The sequence below is a fragment of the Haemaphysalis longicornis genome, unplaced genomic scaffold (assembly GCF_048455015.1).
Source record: "Haemaphysalis longicornis isolate Haplotype H1 unplaced genomic scaffold, Haemaphysalis longicornis Haplotype H1 scaffold_10, whole genome shotgun sequence".
NCBI classification, from domain to species: Eukaryota; Metazoa; Arthropoda; class Arachnida; order Ixodida; family Ixodidae; genus Haemaphysalis; species Haemaphysalis longicornis.
The window spans coordinates 151590228-151605778 of record NW_027526204.1 but is presented as its reverse complement, the minus strand read 5'-3'; positions in this window follow the sequence as shown (position 1 = coordinate 151605778).

Below are 15551 nucleotides of genomic sequence, written 5' to 3'. Positions count from 1 at the left end.
TGGATGGTAAACGTGGCACAAATAGGGAACAAATTATCTCCCTTCAAGTGGGAGATACGCTGCTCGAATCCCACAATGGTACCATTCGACTGCTGGGTGTTCCCGTCAGCAGCTGTAATAGCCCAAAACAGTGGATAGCCTCACTTAGGAAAACCTGGCGTTCCACCTTACACCTAGTTACCCGGATATCGAACAAGTATGGTGGGGCGCACCAAACAGCTTGCACCATGCTCGCCCGTGCTGTGGCGCATGGGCGCTTCACGTACGGCTTCCCGGTTTACGAATTACGGCATTCACATGTAAACGCCCTCCACCAAATGAATCGGCACCTTCTCCGTGCGATCAGTGGCCTCCCCGCCTTCACAAGGGTAAACACTCTACACGATGCAGTTCCCCTTCCGCCTCTTGCTAACCTCATCGAAGAGACAAAACTACGCTTCAAATATCATCTGGACCATTCGCCACAAGGAAAAAGACTCCAAAAATGGGACCACTTAAATAGTCAGTCTGAGAGCACCGATTTGCCGACAGCATTCCCTCCGTGGGAACGCCCATCCATCGGAATTCTGCGTCGACGCCCGATCCGCCGGGATAAAAGAAAAGTACGCGAACAATACGTTCGCACTCTCGCAAATGACAAAGAATGCGACGAAGCTGACATCTACACCGACGCGGCCATGAATGGAACGACGGCGGCCATTGCCTGGACATCTGCGGACCTGCCGAAATTGAATGGATCCAGGCACATTTCTAACACATTCGGCCTCGTAGAAGAGGTAGAACTTCTAGGAATTCTGGGAGCGACGCAGCAAATTTATAACCATTCCGGCCATCTATCCACGAAGAAATTTCGCATCATCACGGATTCCTATGTTGCTGTCCGAGAGTTAAATCGTCCGTTTTCACCGAACAATACGGCAACAAACATTCTCACATTGATAAGAGACCTACAAATTGAAGGCTTCAAAGTTCGAATTGTTTGGACTCCAGGACACACTACAGGCGCAGAAGGCAACCGTATGGCACACGACGCTGCCAGGGAGAGGCTACAATCACCTCCCACGGTGCCCGCCACGCCCGTCCCCCCTCTCCAAGCAGACTGGCAACTCCAGCTTCGTCACCTCAAAAAGGAAAGCTGCAAGCGCTTACAGGCAGAAACTCCTGTTGGCATCCTTGCCCCTCTCAAGCGCTTCTCGCGTCCCGGGGAAGTATTCGCCAATAAAGTGTATGCGAATGCAGCGTACACCCCCCACATTATTTATAAATGGACAGCTCCCGCAGGATCCGAATTGCGCCGATGCCCCCACTGTAGTCGTGAAGGCACACCAAATCTTTATCACTTAATTTGGCTTTGTCCATCATTCGACCGTAATCGCCACCAGCTTTTAACTCTAGGTCCCGCCCCTGTGACTGAACAGGAACATGTTAGTCGGGTCCGCGACGATCCCACCACACTAGAAGCAATCACCGAGTACGCCCTAGAAAACGGACTCTACAAATTAGTGTAACGGCCTGGTAGACTTCCCCGTTCTACCTACAATGTGAACTGACTGCAGCGTGCACTGTTTTCAGTGTGAACCGCGTTGACTACAGTGTGAACTGTACATTATGTGTGAGCTGTGCATTTTAGTGCCACTGACTGACTTTTATGTGTTCATTTTGTGATTAGGACGCCAAGACTGCAACTGTGTTCATTGTGAGAGTTGTTACCTTCCCCTTTTCCCCTCATCCTTACCCCCCCAGGGCCCCATGGCCTCTCGTCTAATAAAGTTTTTCACTCACTCAAAACGTACCTTAAACTGTGCTAACTGCACTTTAGCATGTAAGTGATGCAAGATGCAATCAAGCGTAACTAGAGACTCTATACTACAACTGCCCGCTCATGTTTCTTGGCGGTGGCTTAATTAAGCCGGCGGCCGCCGTTTACACAAACAAGAATCTGTGCCGTCTTATACAGAAGTCGCCGGAATCACCACTGCTTCATATGCTCGGCTTAATATTGTTTCCGCTATTTATTCAGATACCATGCTTGGGGCAAATCAGTTTTCCTTGCATTTTGTCTCCGCGGCCTTGTTAAACTTCTTAGCAGTTTTAACTCGTGCTTTTTGCGGATACATGAGACAGCTAATGCTTGTCGGTCTTCATCTTTCCCGTAGGATCGCATGCCGACGAGAAAGGGGCAACCGAAACCGGACATCGTAAATCTTCCATACGTACGACGGGTATCCCTGCAGCCTCCAAGACGTCAAAAGATGCGGCGCCCTCCAAGGAAGCGGCCGTCCGTTTCAGCTCCGAGACGCAGGCGCCTGAGACCCCCGTAGCGCAGTACCTGCGTCCGCTGGTTTTCCCCACCGCCGTCGTCGTCGTGTTCGTGGTGGTCATGGGCTTCACGTTTTTCGTGGGCAACTACGTACCGGTTCCCCAAGTGTCCGTTGCAGCGACCCAGTCGTCTTGCCCGGAAGAGTCGCAAACGGTTCTACGAGCCCTAAACGCCAGCTTCAAGCCTTGCCAAAACTTCTACGCACACGTGTGCTCCCATTCGGTCGCTGGCCACCCGAAACGCTTCTCGCTGCTCATGAAGAGGGCCGTGTCCTCAGCATTCGGACGCTTCGCCAATCTGGGAGTACGCGCCAACGCCGCGGGAATGCTGCGTGCCTCCCTCAACAACCACTCGGGAGGACAGGTGGTGGACTACATTAAATCCATATTGCGCGTGACCAGCATCAACGCGTCTTCTCCGATGACCATATCCGGCATCGTTCGATTTTTCGTCCAGATCAGCCTCAGGTACAAGCTGCCAGGGCTGGTTTCTTTTAAGGTCTCGCAATCAGGATCTATTCTAAGACTGGAAAGGAACGACGGCTGCTTGAAAGATTTGGGCCGCAACGCTTCATTGAAGGCATCTGAACTTATTGAGATCAGCCAGGCCCTCAATACTTCGGTAAGCCTTCACGACCTGGAACGTGTCGAAGCAGACCTGGCCAACCGCCGCGTTGCTGACGATTCGTTAAGTCAACGTATCAACGTCACGACGTCCCCGTTTTCAGCTCTGTCGGAGCCTGAATGGAAGGAAATCCTGAAGACACTCGTGTATCCCGCTTATGGGAACGTGACAGAGTTGACTCAAAAAGCAGGTGACAAATTGAACGACGTCATCAGTGCTTTCAGCGACCAGAGTCGTAGTTCTGCCCTTCTAGCGTACGCCGTGGTCTGCACAGCCATATGGACTCGCGCAAGCGTTGCCCTAGCCGTTGCTTGTCCAAGCCCGTCCCTCGAATGCGGCGCCTGCCAGGCCCTGGAAATCTGCGAGCTCGAGGACGCGCAGCTTGCCGCGGTGACCGATAGTCCCTGCACGAACGAGCACATCCGCAGGCTGTTCGCTCGAATCCGAAGTAGCGTCATCGCTCACGCGAAAAGCCACGTGCTGCTGAAGGGGGCGTCCGAGCAGACCATTGCCGGCAGACTGGGAAATGTGAGTCTGGCACTGCCGCTGGACACGGGCGCCTCACTTGTCGCCGCACCCCCCGTGTCCCGGTCGTTCGCCGACAACTTGCTGGCCGCCCGTTCGTACGGGTTTGACATCCGGCAGATCAAAGCCGCGCACGACATACCCAGCAGGGAGAGCCGCTTTTCTCCCACGGCAGTGCGTCGCGGCAGCGTCGTCTACGTGACGGACCACATGTACAGCCTCATGGGCTCCAGCTGTCTGCACAAAGGTGCCGAGCTTCCAATTGCCGGCGTGGAACTGGCCTTCCACCTGTGGTCCTTCCTGTTCGAGCACTCCTGGCCTACGGAAGAAGAGTGGAAGGCGGAGCCTAAACTCGCCTGCTTGAGAGGGATGTACGGCCAGAATCCTGACAACGCCGCCTTTAGAAAAAAACTCGCCCTCACGCTGGCTCTCGCAGGAACGTCCGACGCTCACTTGGCTGGGAAGGGACAGCTGAAGTTGGACTTCAAGGGCACGCACGTTCCTCTGGCGCGTTACGCGTTCATCGTCTGGCTGCACGAGCGTTGCACCGTCATGCCCGGGTGGATGTCGCCCGAGGAGGTCAACTCGGTGCTGCAGAACGTCCCTGCTTTTGCTTCGGCCTTCGATTGCCCGAAACCAAAGACTTGCTGAGAAAATAAATTCCCCGCGTAATTTACCTATGATTTGAGCATTGCGCTAATTTTGCCAAGTACTTATGGTTTACACATTGCACTCTTCAAAGACTGCCGGGATGTCTCTGCTGGCGTTACGTGCTGCGGACGTGTGCATAATTTGTTACAAATTATGGAATAATTGCAATTGATTACATTTTACGCTCATTTTGTAACGCTTTATTATTCTTTAAGGAGAAATGCTCCTTTGAATTCCATTACTTTTTATCCTGTGATCGATTACAATACTGCCATTGCTATGCCTAGACTCGTCCAATACTTTTCCATAGTTTTCTAACATTTTTGGAATCGGCGCTTCGAAATCTGACACGGTAACGTGCACCGCTAATATAACCTTTGACGAAAATTTGATGAGGTGCCGATTTCTTTTTACTCGATCTACCAGCATCCTCGTATACTTGTGCCACGCTGTCTGTGTGCATTGTGCTACCGCAACAATACAGTTGTAGGAAAAGTAGCGTTGGAAACAATCGATTACTCTAGACTAATTTTTAATTGCTTTATTGATGCTGTTATCTAATCGGTCACTTTTAACAGCGAAGCTGATTAGCAAATTGCAATTTTTTGCGTCCGTAGTTAAAAAATGGCTGCGGCTTAGTTCAGCTAACCTTGGATATGCAAAGCAATAGCTTGGCTTAGTCTGGTTGAGTTTTGGTTTCGATTTGTTAACCTTTGATTTAGCTGTATTGCCGACCAGTCGGTTCCGTGCAACGCTCACGGAAGGAGGCCGGGCGAACGCACCATTCCTCTTCGCCGGGCGCGAGACGAGTCACGTAGCCCGAAACGACCCAGCGCCGCATGCGTGGGAGGCTGCGGGGGTGGTCGGCTGCCTCGCCCGCAGCAGCGCCGACAGCGGTCCCGGCGAATCACGCGATGCGCTTCGAGGGGTGTGTCGCCAAAGTCACCTTGCGCATCCGCAGCGAAATTGCAGGACGAAAGTAGTAAAGCCTTGTTTTAAAATACCAAGAAATTACGGAGCGCACGTACGTGAGTGCGGGCCTCGCGGTGACTGCCCGGCAGTTTAACCAAACCAAGAAAATGCCTAGCGCTCGTGTGTACGTGCCTCGCGGCGACTGCCCAGTGTTCCCTGCGCACGTTTGTAAAGCCAGGCATACCCACTTAAGGAGAATAGAGAGAGTTAGCCTTTGTTGCAGCAGGAAGACACTAGGTCAAGTGGGGGAAGCGGGAGTAGAAGGTGGTGTGTTTGTGGCCTGGGACATCTTAACGTACAGTTCAAACTGAAACTGGCGGGCTTCTTGAGAAGGCGGTAGAGGCCGCGTAGGGGGAGGACAGCAGGCTCACGGCTCTAAACTGCTCCCGATAGACCGCTTTCTAGAGAGTAGTGCGCAATTACGGAGGGTTCCAGTGTACGACGGTTGATGTATGAGGAGGAGGCATTTGGAGGATGGTTGAAGGTTCTGTAACGCGTGAATTTCGGACAGTGCCAAATTAGATGCTGAAGATTGGCGGGTGTGAGGGAAGCGCAGAATGGACATCGAGACGGCGGGGATGGGGTGTACCATTTACGGAATGTCTCTGGGGTTAGGTTAGCATCGGCAAAATATCTGTTTATGAAAATTTCGGCTGATCTCAGGAGAGGGGGCAAAACGGATAAAAAACCGGTTGGAGTGAGGGCCTTGAGGCGGTATTGGTTTGGCTAAAGGGGCAGGCTGGCGCGTCGGCTGGCAGAGGAGGGCGCGTAACGTCTCCCGCGAGACTCGGCGTGCCCTTGCCGGTGACGGCGGCAGCCCCGCCGGACTGCTAGCTCTAAGCAAGACATGGGGACAGACGTGGTCTCCACAAATTACAGTTAACCAAACGAAGAAAATTCCTAGCGCTCGTGTGTACGTGCCTCGCGACGACCGCCCAGCGTCCCTTGCGTACGTTTGTCAAGTCAAGCATACCCACTTAGGGAGATTGGCCAAGATTGCGGCGAACGCACGGCATTAACACAATCAGAGCTCGTGTGTACGTGCCTCGCGACGACTGCCCAGCGCCCCGGCGTACGTTTGTCAAGTCAAGCATACCCACTCATGGAGACTGGCCTGGCCAAAAAATCTTTTAGCGTACACCGTAATCGTGGCAACGCTTGATCGGAACGAGAAAAACACTTCATAGCGCACACCCCTCCAAGGTGATGTCCAATGACCTTCGTGATGGTCGTGAAGGTTGCGTACAGCTTCGCTACCTTTAAGTTTTACACGTTAATGTGAGCTTCCTTCATTTTTAGCGGGTTATGAAACGCACTTTAGCGGATTTCAGTGTTTTAAGGATTTTTAGTCAAGTTCAGCGGAGCGGATTTGAGCAAACGAAAATAAGTGTTTTTGAATATTGCTATGTTGTAAGCTAACGCGGCGCAACCAGATACCTTGCTGATCTTGTAATTGTTGCTCTAACTATGCTTTTCTGTCTATCTTGGTCCCTATAATGTAAAAATGGGTTTTCCTCGAGGCAGAATATATGTGGCCGGTAGACGGTGGCAGATTATCACGACTGTAGACGGACGGACGTGACGAGAGCTGGTGTGGGCCATGAAGAGACTCATCCGGCGTAGACCCATTCAGAAATACTTGCACTTTGTTGTCTCAGTAACGGTTGTGCATCTTACTCGAACGCGGAAGTTCCGCGATTGTATAGAAGTTTGAACACATGTATACTGAAAACAAATCTGAGGAACATGCTCGCGCCAGACACAGTTAAGCCATGGTCATAGATGGGCTGAAAAGGCCCCGTTTTCCACGACCTGCCCCTTCTGTACGGCTCCTGCCGAAGATGCCCACACCAACCACCTGCTATGGACGTGCCCTTCACTGAGTGCAGCGAGATCCCGACACCTTCGCGGCACAGGCCTGCATCCGGGGAGACCCCCCGATCTTCAGCGATGGCTGTGGGGGCCCCACCACCACTGTCTTCTGGACTTCATCCGGGAAACGGGTGCAAACTTGTACCTGTAGGAACTTATGCCAAAGGGCATACTGTCGCAATTAAAAAAAAAAGTATCAGGGTGTGGGCTGATTACTCGAACTGATGCATGCCTACAGTAGTACAACAATTTCTCCTAGTCTTGATCAAGCACGGCAACAATATACACTTCTAACTGCATGCTTTATATTCATGCAAAGAGTGCTATTCTTCTTGTGCATAAAATCAATTTAAATAGTCCAATGTAATTAACTTCGGTAAATTTAGCGAAAATATCGCTTTATGCAGCGTATTCTGCACACCCTTTATTTTAGACTTCTCTTCGGGAGCAATGTTTAGAAGTCCATGGTAACAGCAAAAAAAAAAAAACGAGTAGAAATTTCGAGAAAATACCTAAAGACCATTTTCGACTAAGTTAATGGTTTTCGGGCGCTCAAACTATTTATTTTTTAACAGTGAAGCCGTTTAGCAGATCGTTATTTTTCGGGTCCCCGGTTAAAAATACCAGGAAATTGCCGAGTGCGGCCACGTGAGCGACGGCCTCGCGGCGACCGCCCGGCAGCGTATTTCCAAACGCTTCGCTGCGCAGAGCACCCACGTGACATGTCTGTTTGCACGATGCAGAATCATAATTAAACCGTAAAAAACCTGCTGAGACCTAAGATAGACCTTCTGGGACTCGAACCGAACCCGCCAGCGCCAGTACTTTATACTCTGCATCGAAGTCACAGAGCCCAAACGGTGGGCTCCTTTTAGCAGGCGCTCACAAGGATAGCGCGCGCATTAACATCACACATGTCACGTGGACGCTCTGTGCAGCGAAGCGTTTGGAAACACGCCGCCCGGCAGTTAACGAAACCAAGAAAATGCCTAGAGCTCGTGTGTTCGTGCCTCGCGACGACTGGCCAGCGTTCCCTGCGCACGTTTGTCAAGCCAAGCATACCCACTTAGGGAGATTGGCCAAGATTGCGGCGAACGCCCGCCAGTTAACGAAACCAAGAAAATGCCTAGAGCTCGTGTGTTCGTGCCTCGCGACGACTGGCCAGCGTTCCCTGCGCACGTTTGTCAAGCCAAGCATACCCACTTAGGGAGATTGGCCAAAATTGCGGCGAACGCCCGCCAGTTAACGAAACCAAGAAAATGCCTAGAGCTCGTGTGTTCGTGCCTCGCGACGACTGGCCAGCGTTCCCTGCGCACGTTTGTCAAGCCAAGCATACCCACTTAGGGAGATTGGCCAAGATTGCGGCGAACGCCCGCCAGTTAACGAAACCAAGAAAATGCCTAGCGCTCGTGTGTGTGCGTGCCTCGCGGCGACCGCCCACTCACGGCATACCCACTTAGGGAGATTGTCCAAGATTGGCCAGAACACAAAAAATCGTGGCACCACTTGCTCGGAAAGAGAAAAACACTTCATAGCGTGCGCCCCTCCAAGGTGACGTCCAGTGATTATCCCTTCCAAAAAAATGAAAGAATCTCCCTTTTCTAGCAACAACGATGGAGTAAAGATCAATGCTGCAACGAAAAAGAAGCGAATCGGCCGCAATCATGGACTAAATTAAACCTTCGTGATGGTCGTGAAGGTTGCGTACAGTCGCGTGCGATTTGAAGGTAATCGCGCGAGCGTCGACCCACCACAGTGATAACGCCCCCTCGCGGCTTGTTTTACTGCGCCTGGTTCCTAGCTTACGCATTCTCCTCTCCCGCTGTCGCTGTTTATTCAAGCAGCCATCACTCCCGCGGCAAAACCAGTGACGCATTCCTCTTTTTATCGCGCACGCAGCGACGACGTCCCCTTTGTCGTATATTCCAGCAGTTATCGAAAAGATGCGGGCAAACTCATTTACTAGAAATAAGAGCACTTATCACAATCGGTACTATCGCTTCTCACGATAACCAAGAAAAAAGCGCACGCGTGATTACAACCACACAAAATCACCACATTGCGGAAAGGGTGGTTTACTATCCGCGGGAGTGATGACTGCTTGAAGGAACAGCATTTGATGGAGAGGAGAATGCGTAAACTAGGTCCCAGGAACGCCGAAAAATGCCGCGCGGGGGCGTTATCGTCTTTATAGGTCGAAGCTCGCGCGATTACCTTCAAATCGCACGCGACTGTACAGCTTTGCTGCCTTCAAGTTTTACCATAGCCTATGGTCTTACGCGTTAGTGTGAGCTTCCTGTATTTTTTTGCATGTTCACAACTTTAAACAAAAAAAAATGTAGACCAGTGGATTTTTTGGCGGTTTTAGAAAATATTTGGATTTTAGAGTTTTTTTTTTTAACTTGTTCTGGCGGGATTCTTCGACATAGAGCTGGCAACAGTGCGAGTGAACTATTTCACTGTAACAAGAGTAGAGCTATGCGCGTACGACGGATTATGAATCAACTGCGGCTTGCAGCGAACGGAAGAGCGCAAGTTTGAATCGGTCGGATAACCCCCTTAAGTAAGTACCCTGACCTTTCACGGGCGACAAGGTTCAAACCGGGCACGAACACGCCTTACTGATAGCAACATCCGCGCCCGGAGAACGGGTTAGAAGCTCAGGCGGGTCGCTTAAACGCCTGCAGTGCTTCTTGTTCCTTTTACTGCTTCCTGCCGGATATATTGCTTGCAGAAATTCTGGCGTTCTCCGTGGTGGGTTACTGACTTCGCTGATTGGGCACCAATGCTTTTCCAAGCCGAAACTGAAAGCATTATGGCTGACAAGCGTGAGGGAAGCAGCCTGTCTCGCAGTGTGTAAAATTTGTTTGCGTTTTTTCAAGTTACGTCAGCTCACGGAAAGCTTTGATTTACATTTATTTCATGTGCTGAGCCACTTCGGAACTGTTCATTTTAGGAATAAGATTCATTGATGCTTCTCCAATGAGCATCTATATGTTTGTTCTATTTGATATGCCATTAATTGTGGTTATACCGAATTAGGCGATTAGGCTGTTGATTGGATTGCGGGTGATACCGGTCATAGGTATATATGTGTGTTGTTATTTCATGCAAAATAAAGTTGGATGTTGCGCTTGTCTTGTCCTCTTCGTTCTCGTCTTTTGCGCAAGCTTATTCCTTTGTACGTCATGAACCAACTAGCCAGCAATCAAGTTCTATTAAACCGCGCGTTGTGGGAAACTGCGCCTACAGCAAATTCAGGGGGGATGTCACGACGCCAAAGGTAGGTGAAATTTTTAAATGCGGAGCATTTCTTAGGCTCGCCTGGTCCTCCGTCGTTGATGGCGGCGCCATCCACACGCTCACTGCGCATGCGCAACTCTCCTCCTTACACCCAGCTCCGCGATACTACACTATAAAAAAACCCGCCCGCATCTTCCCACGGGGGGAACTCGAGTAAATGCGTCGCAGAGTGGTGGGGGTATCGCGTGAATGTTGCGTAATTGGGTATGGTTTGGGAATGCTTAATTGTTATTTCGTCTTTATTATTCTTATTTATTGAATGAAGAAGAAACGAAGGCAAGGAGTGTAAAGTTAAAGTCTGTCTTTATTGCTTGGCGCCGTCAAGCAAAGCGTCAAGTCAAGCGAAAGCCAAGCAAAGACGCCCTTGACTGAATTCCGAACGCGCGCTCCGCCGCTTATATACACACCGCCCGCGTTCGAGGGAGAGGAGTACGGGGGAGAGACGCGCATGCGCACACTTCCGTACACAAGCGCGCGAACTTTCCACGCACCCACCACGCCGTTATCCCGTGTACACGCCCTGCCGCCGTTACTGTTGAGCACGACGCAGCGCACGGGTAGCTACGACGCATGCGCGCACAGACGCGCTTCCCCCGCACCGCCGCAGCTGTTGTTGAGAGCGACGGAGCGCACGGGGTACACGCGCTCCTCCCGCACCGCCGCACCTGTTGTTGAGAGCGAGGAGGGTAAGGGGGAGAGACGCGCACCTGCGCCTCGACGCGCATGCGCAGTGAGCGTGTGGACGGCGCTGACAACATCGACGAGTGACATCACGAGCCTAAGAAATGCTCCGCATTTAAAAAACTCCCACCTCCCCTCGCGGGAACCCCTGTGTAGATGCGACGCATAGGCGGAGTGGCGAAGGGACCGCGTTTTATAACGCGCATAACGTTGAGGGGACTGCGTAAGCCGGTCCCAGTCGATGACGACGTTGGCGTACTTGTAAAGCGGCGTGGACTCTAGGTGTTTGAGCCAAGCGTGGATGTTGCTTCGCCGGAGAACGGTACACCGGTTATATGCGCAGCGCGCCCGAAGGAGAGGAAACCGCGGAAGAGAGAGTACTGCACATGCGCCGGCCCCAGCGCGTCTGCCGCGGCTATGACGCAACGTGCCACGGCTATGACGCAACACAATCCACTTTAATCCAATCCAAGCCAATCGAATCCAATCCAATGCCCCTCGCCAGAGAGTGTTCGCTATCGGAGAGGAGAGGGGGTGAGCGGCGGAGAGCGCAGCTGGCGCGGCGAGGAGAATGGGGGAGGGGTGGACAACGCCGACGACAACGACGACGCCGGAGGGACAAGGCGAGTGAATCAGATGCTCTGCATCTAAAAAAGAAATAGTTAGCGGCGCCCGGCTTCGATCTCCTCGGAATGCCGCTTCTGTGAGGCTCCGGGCACGCTTTACCACATTGTGTGGGGCTGCGAGAAGAACCCCAACTTACACCCCCTGCCCTTCCCCTCCCCTGAGCACTGGGAGAGAGCACTGGCCAGCTCGGACCCTGATGACCAGCTTTGGCTGGTGAAGAGGGCTCAAGAAGCCGGACGGTCTCAAGGGGTCCTGGAATAAGGACTCTTCCCCAAGGCGAACTGCTTTATAGGGACGTTTATTCCTCCTCCTCCTCCTCCCAAGACTCTCTCGCCGCAACGGGAGGTGCGCGGTGCTCTTCCCACTACGCTACAAATCCGGGACAGGAGCAAGTGCTACGAACGCGCCTTATGTCCTTGACTCATTCAAACTACGTCAAGAAGCTACCGATACAACGAAGGCACGCGAAGCTGAACGTCAACGGAAACGACGAACTGAAAACTTTAGAGGGGGATGCTGAATTTCCCGTGGGAAAGCTGTGGCGGGAAGCGCCACGCGCCTTGCAGCTCAACCAGCCCCGTCCGCAGCGCCTCTGATGCTGATTGTGGCAGGATGCCCCTAGGGATTGGCCAACCAAAGAATCCATCACGAGATAGGTTCGCGTTCAACCACCGTCGTCATCTTCCCGTAGGGGAACCGCCGAAGAAGAAGAACGAGAAGACAAAGCTGCGAAGAGGAGGGCGTGTACATTGCTCTCAGCAGGTGCACCAATGTCAACAACCTTTACCTCACCAAAGCTGACGGAGATGGTTGATTGATTGATTGTAGGGTTTAACGCGCCGACGCAACGAAGGCGATGAGGCGCGCCGTAGTGGAGGGCTCCGGATTAATTTTGACCACCTGGGGATCTTTAACGTGCGCCGAAATCTCGTACACACGGGCGTTTTTGCTTTTCGCCTCCATCAGAAAAGCGGCCGCCGCGGCCGGGAATCGAACCCGCGACCTCGTGCTCAGCAGCGCAACGCCTTAGCCACTGAGCCACCGCGGCGGGTACAGCTGACGGAGACTACCCATTCTACCACAGAGACAACATCGACAAGAACATGATGGACGAGTTTCGGCGCCTCGAGAACCACCGCCTACTCACCGTAACACAACAGCACTTGCGTGCCTTTGCCACCGGTGTGGACCCGGACGCGGAATTCCCTCTGGCGCTAGTAAAAACCAGATCACTCAACATAACGGCAACAAAATGGAACCACATGGAACCGCCACGATGCTTCGCATCCTCATCAGGGTTCCCCACGGGGAGATGGTGTAATTTTTAAGTGTGAATACACTTTATAAGCGACCCCAAACCATCCACCGCCGGCGGCGGCGTCCGCAGTGCTCCTCTATAAAGAAACAGCATCCGGCGCCAGGTTTCGATCCGCGGACTTTGCGGCCGCAGCGCGACGCTCTACCGATCAAGCCACGGACGCGACGGTGATATCAGTGTTGACGCGCCTTATATCTTTAACGCATTCAAACTAGGTACGTCGTCAGCGGCGTGCGTTGGCGAGTCAGCGGCGTTATAGCGGCTTGATAACTGCGTGGTGTACACGTGATACTACAAACCCGATGGAAGAGATGGAAGAGAAGGCGGCGAGGCGGTGGGCTGCGGGGGCCGAGCGCAAGCTCCGCAAGCGGGCCGACAACCGTGCATTCGCACTTTCACATTCTCCCCCTCGGGGAAATGCGGGGAAATTTTTTTCCCTATTTCACGGCGACGGCAGCCGCCGTTTGCAAGCTGTTACGTAACATTAGAGAGCTTTAGCATAGCGGCAACCGTCTGCTAACGCTTAGGCGGCTGGTTACCGGACACGACTGCGCATGCGCGCGTGAGGAGGGCGCGGAGGTCGTCCCTAAAGCGGGATTCACACGACGGAGAAACCCTCTCACGGAGGCGGACGGATATGTGACGTCAACAGCCCGTGACCGGATTACCCGGCCTGGCGGCGCATCCACACGTACGGAGCTACGCGGAGTGACTAGCAGACGACAGCGCCGAGGAACAGGTTCCAGTCCCCGCCGAGGGCCACCGCCGTCGAGCGGAAACATGCGGAGGCATTTTCTTTCGCGGAGCCACCGCGGGCTATCCCCACCGAGGGGCGGAGCCTAAAATCGGTCACGTGAGCGGGTCCCGCGGGCCAAATAGAGAGGGTTTCTCCGTCGTGTGAATCCCGCTTCACCGGAACGAATGCGCGGGCTCCGTGAGGCGGGCGTCGATCGTGCAGAACGAATATGCACCTACCCAGTCGGGCCCGCCCCACCGCCTGCAGCCGCAGCGTTAGTGGACGCTAGCAGCTATGCTAAAGCTCTCTATTGCGTCACTTTCACATAGGCTGAATGAAGTTACCAGTGTGTGACAAAAGCGTTCCCGCCAACTGTTTACATCACGCCATGCCTTCACAGGAAACAGAGGGCGGGACATACAAGCCGTAAAGTTCTTGAATGGCAGGCAGGTCTAAGTAGTCATGTCCACTGCACTCCGTCTAGTTTTTCATTGCCGGTCAATTATGCGCTTCAGTAGAGTGAAATAAGACAAACTTTAGAATTGGTGCGAGTAAACGTTATGAAACGTCAAAACGACAAAAACACACAGAACTGCTTTGTCAACCGGAAGAACGTGAAAAAAAGTTATAGCAAATCAGAGAAAGCTCCCGGCGAATTCACAGTTCATGCTGAATTTACGGCGTCGAAAATAGTGCCCTGGCCCCAAGAAGCAGCCACAATGCTGTGCGTACCTAAACGTCATTTCCACATAAGCGAAATCAGACGAAACACGCATGTGCTGCCAAAAAGGTGCATTGTGCAGCCATAGCCTCCTGTATAACGCCTTTTATACGGGAGGCTATGGTGCAGCAGACGAAACCGGCCGACTCGCACAGCAGCAGCGAAGGGCGCTCTCGGATATGCGTTTTATCTTGTCGCAGCTTCCCCTTCTCGTGGCTAGGCCGGGCCACCAGCGTCTGTCGTCTGCTGTGATCTCGTTTCCGCTTCGGCTGTACTTACATTTTGCCTCAACTGGGCACGTTGTTTCTTTTAAGCTAAATAATGTGGACATCACTAAAAGGGTTCAACTTAAATTGAGAAACACTCAGCGAGCTATGGAACAGAAAATTATAGGTGTAGAAGAGAGCGCAGTGGGTCAGGGAAAAAGCGCGGGTTAAGGACTTATTAGTAGAAATTAAGGAATGGGTGTGGACAGGACATGTAATGCGAAGGCAAGATAACTGCTGGTCATTAACTGTAACAGAGTGGATCCCCAGAGGAGGCAAGCGTGGCAGGGGGCCGCAGAAAGTTAGGTGGGCAGATGAGATCAAAAGTTTGCGGGGATAAATTGGTCGCAGTTAGCACAATAAAGATCTATGGGAGAGGCATTTAGCCTGCTACGGTGGGCGTAGAAAGGGTGTGATTATTATTATTATTGTTATTATTATTATTAATGCGGACTTGCATGACCCACGCCAGGAGTTTTGTGGAACGGCCCTGCCTGTTGAAGTATTCTTTTTCTTTGGGATAGTGACAGACAGACAAGACGAACTTTTCGCGCCTACGTAAAATGGCGGGCGGACATGGTGACTTGATGCGAATTGACAGCGCCAGCTATCATGCTACGCAGAACCGAAGCTCGCGCAACGAGCTCGCTTTTACAATCAATGACATCAAGCGGATGCGACGGGAAAATGGAGAAGTGATTCTACACCAGGTGGTGCGAAGAAGGCCCCACTCTCTTGATAGAGGAATATCCATGGCTAAATGTTTAAACTCAATACGCAGTACCCAATAACTATCAAGCAGTTGGCGCTGTCGATTCGCACGATATCGCCATGATCACCAGCATTTTTTTTTATTCCGCATTTATCGGAAACTCAGGCTCCGTTATAGCTATTTCTTGGGTGAGCTTCGGCGTGTTAGATGCGAGTGCCGAGTG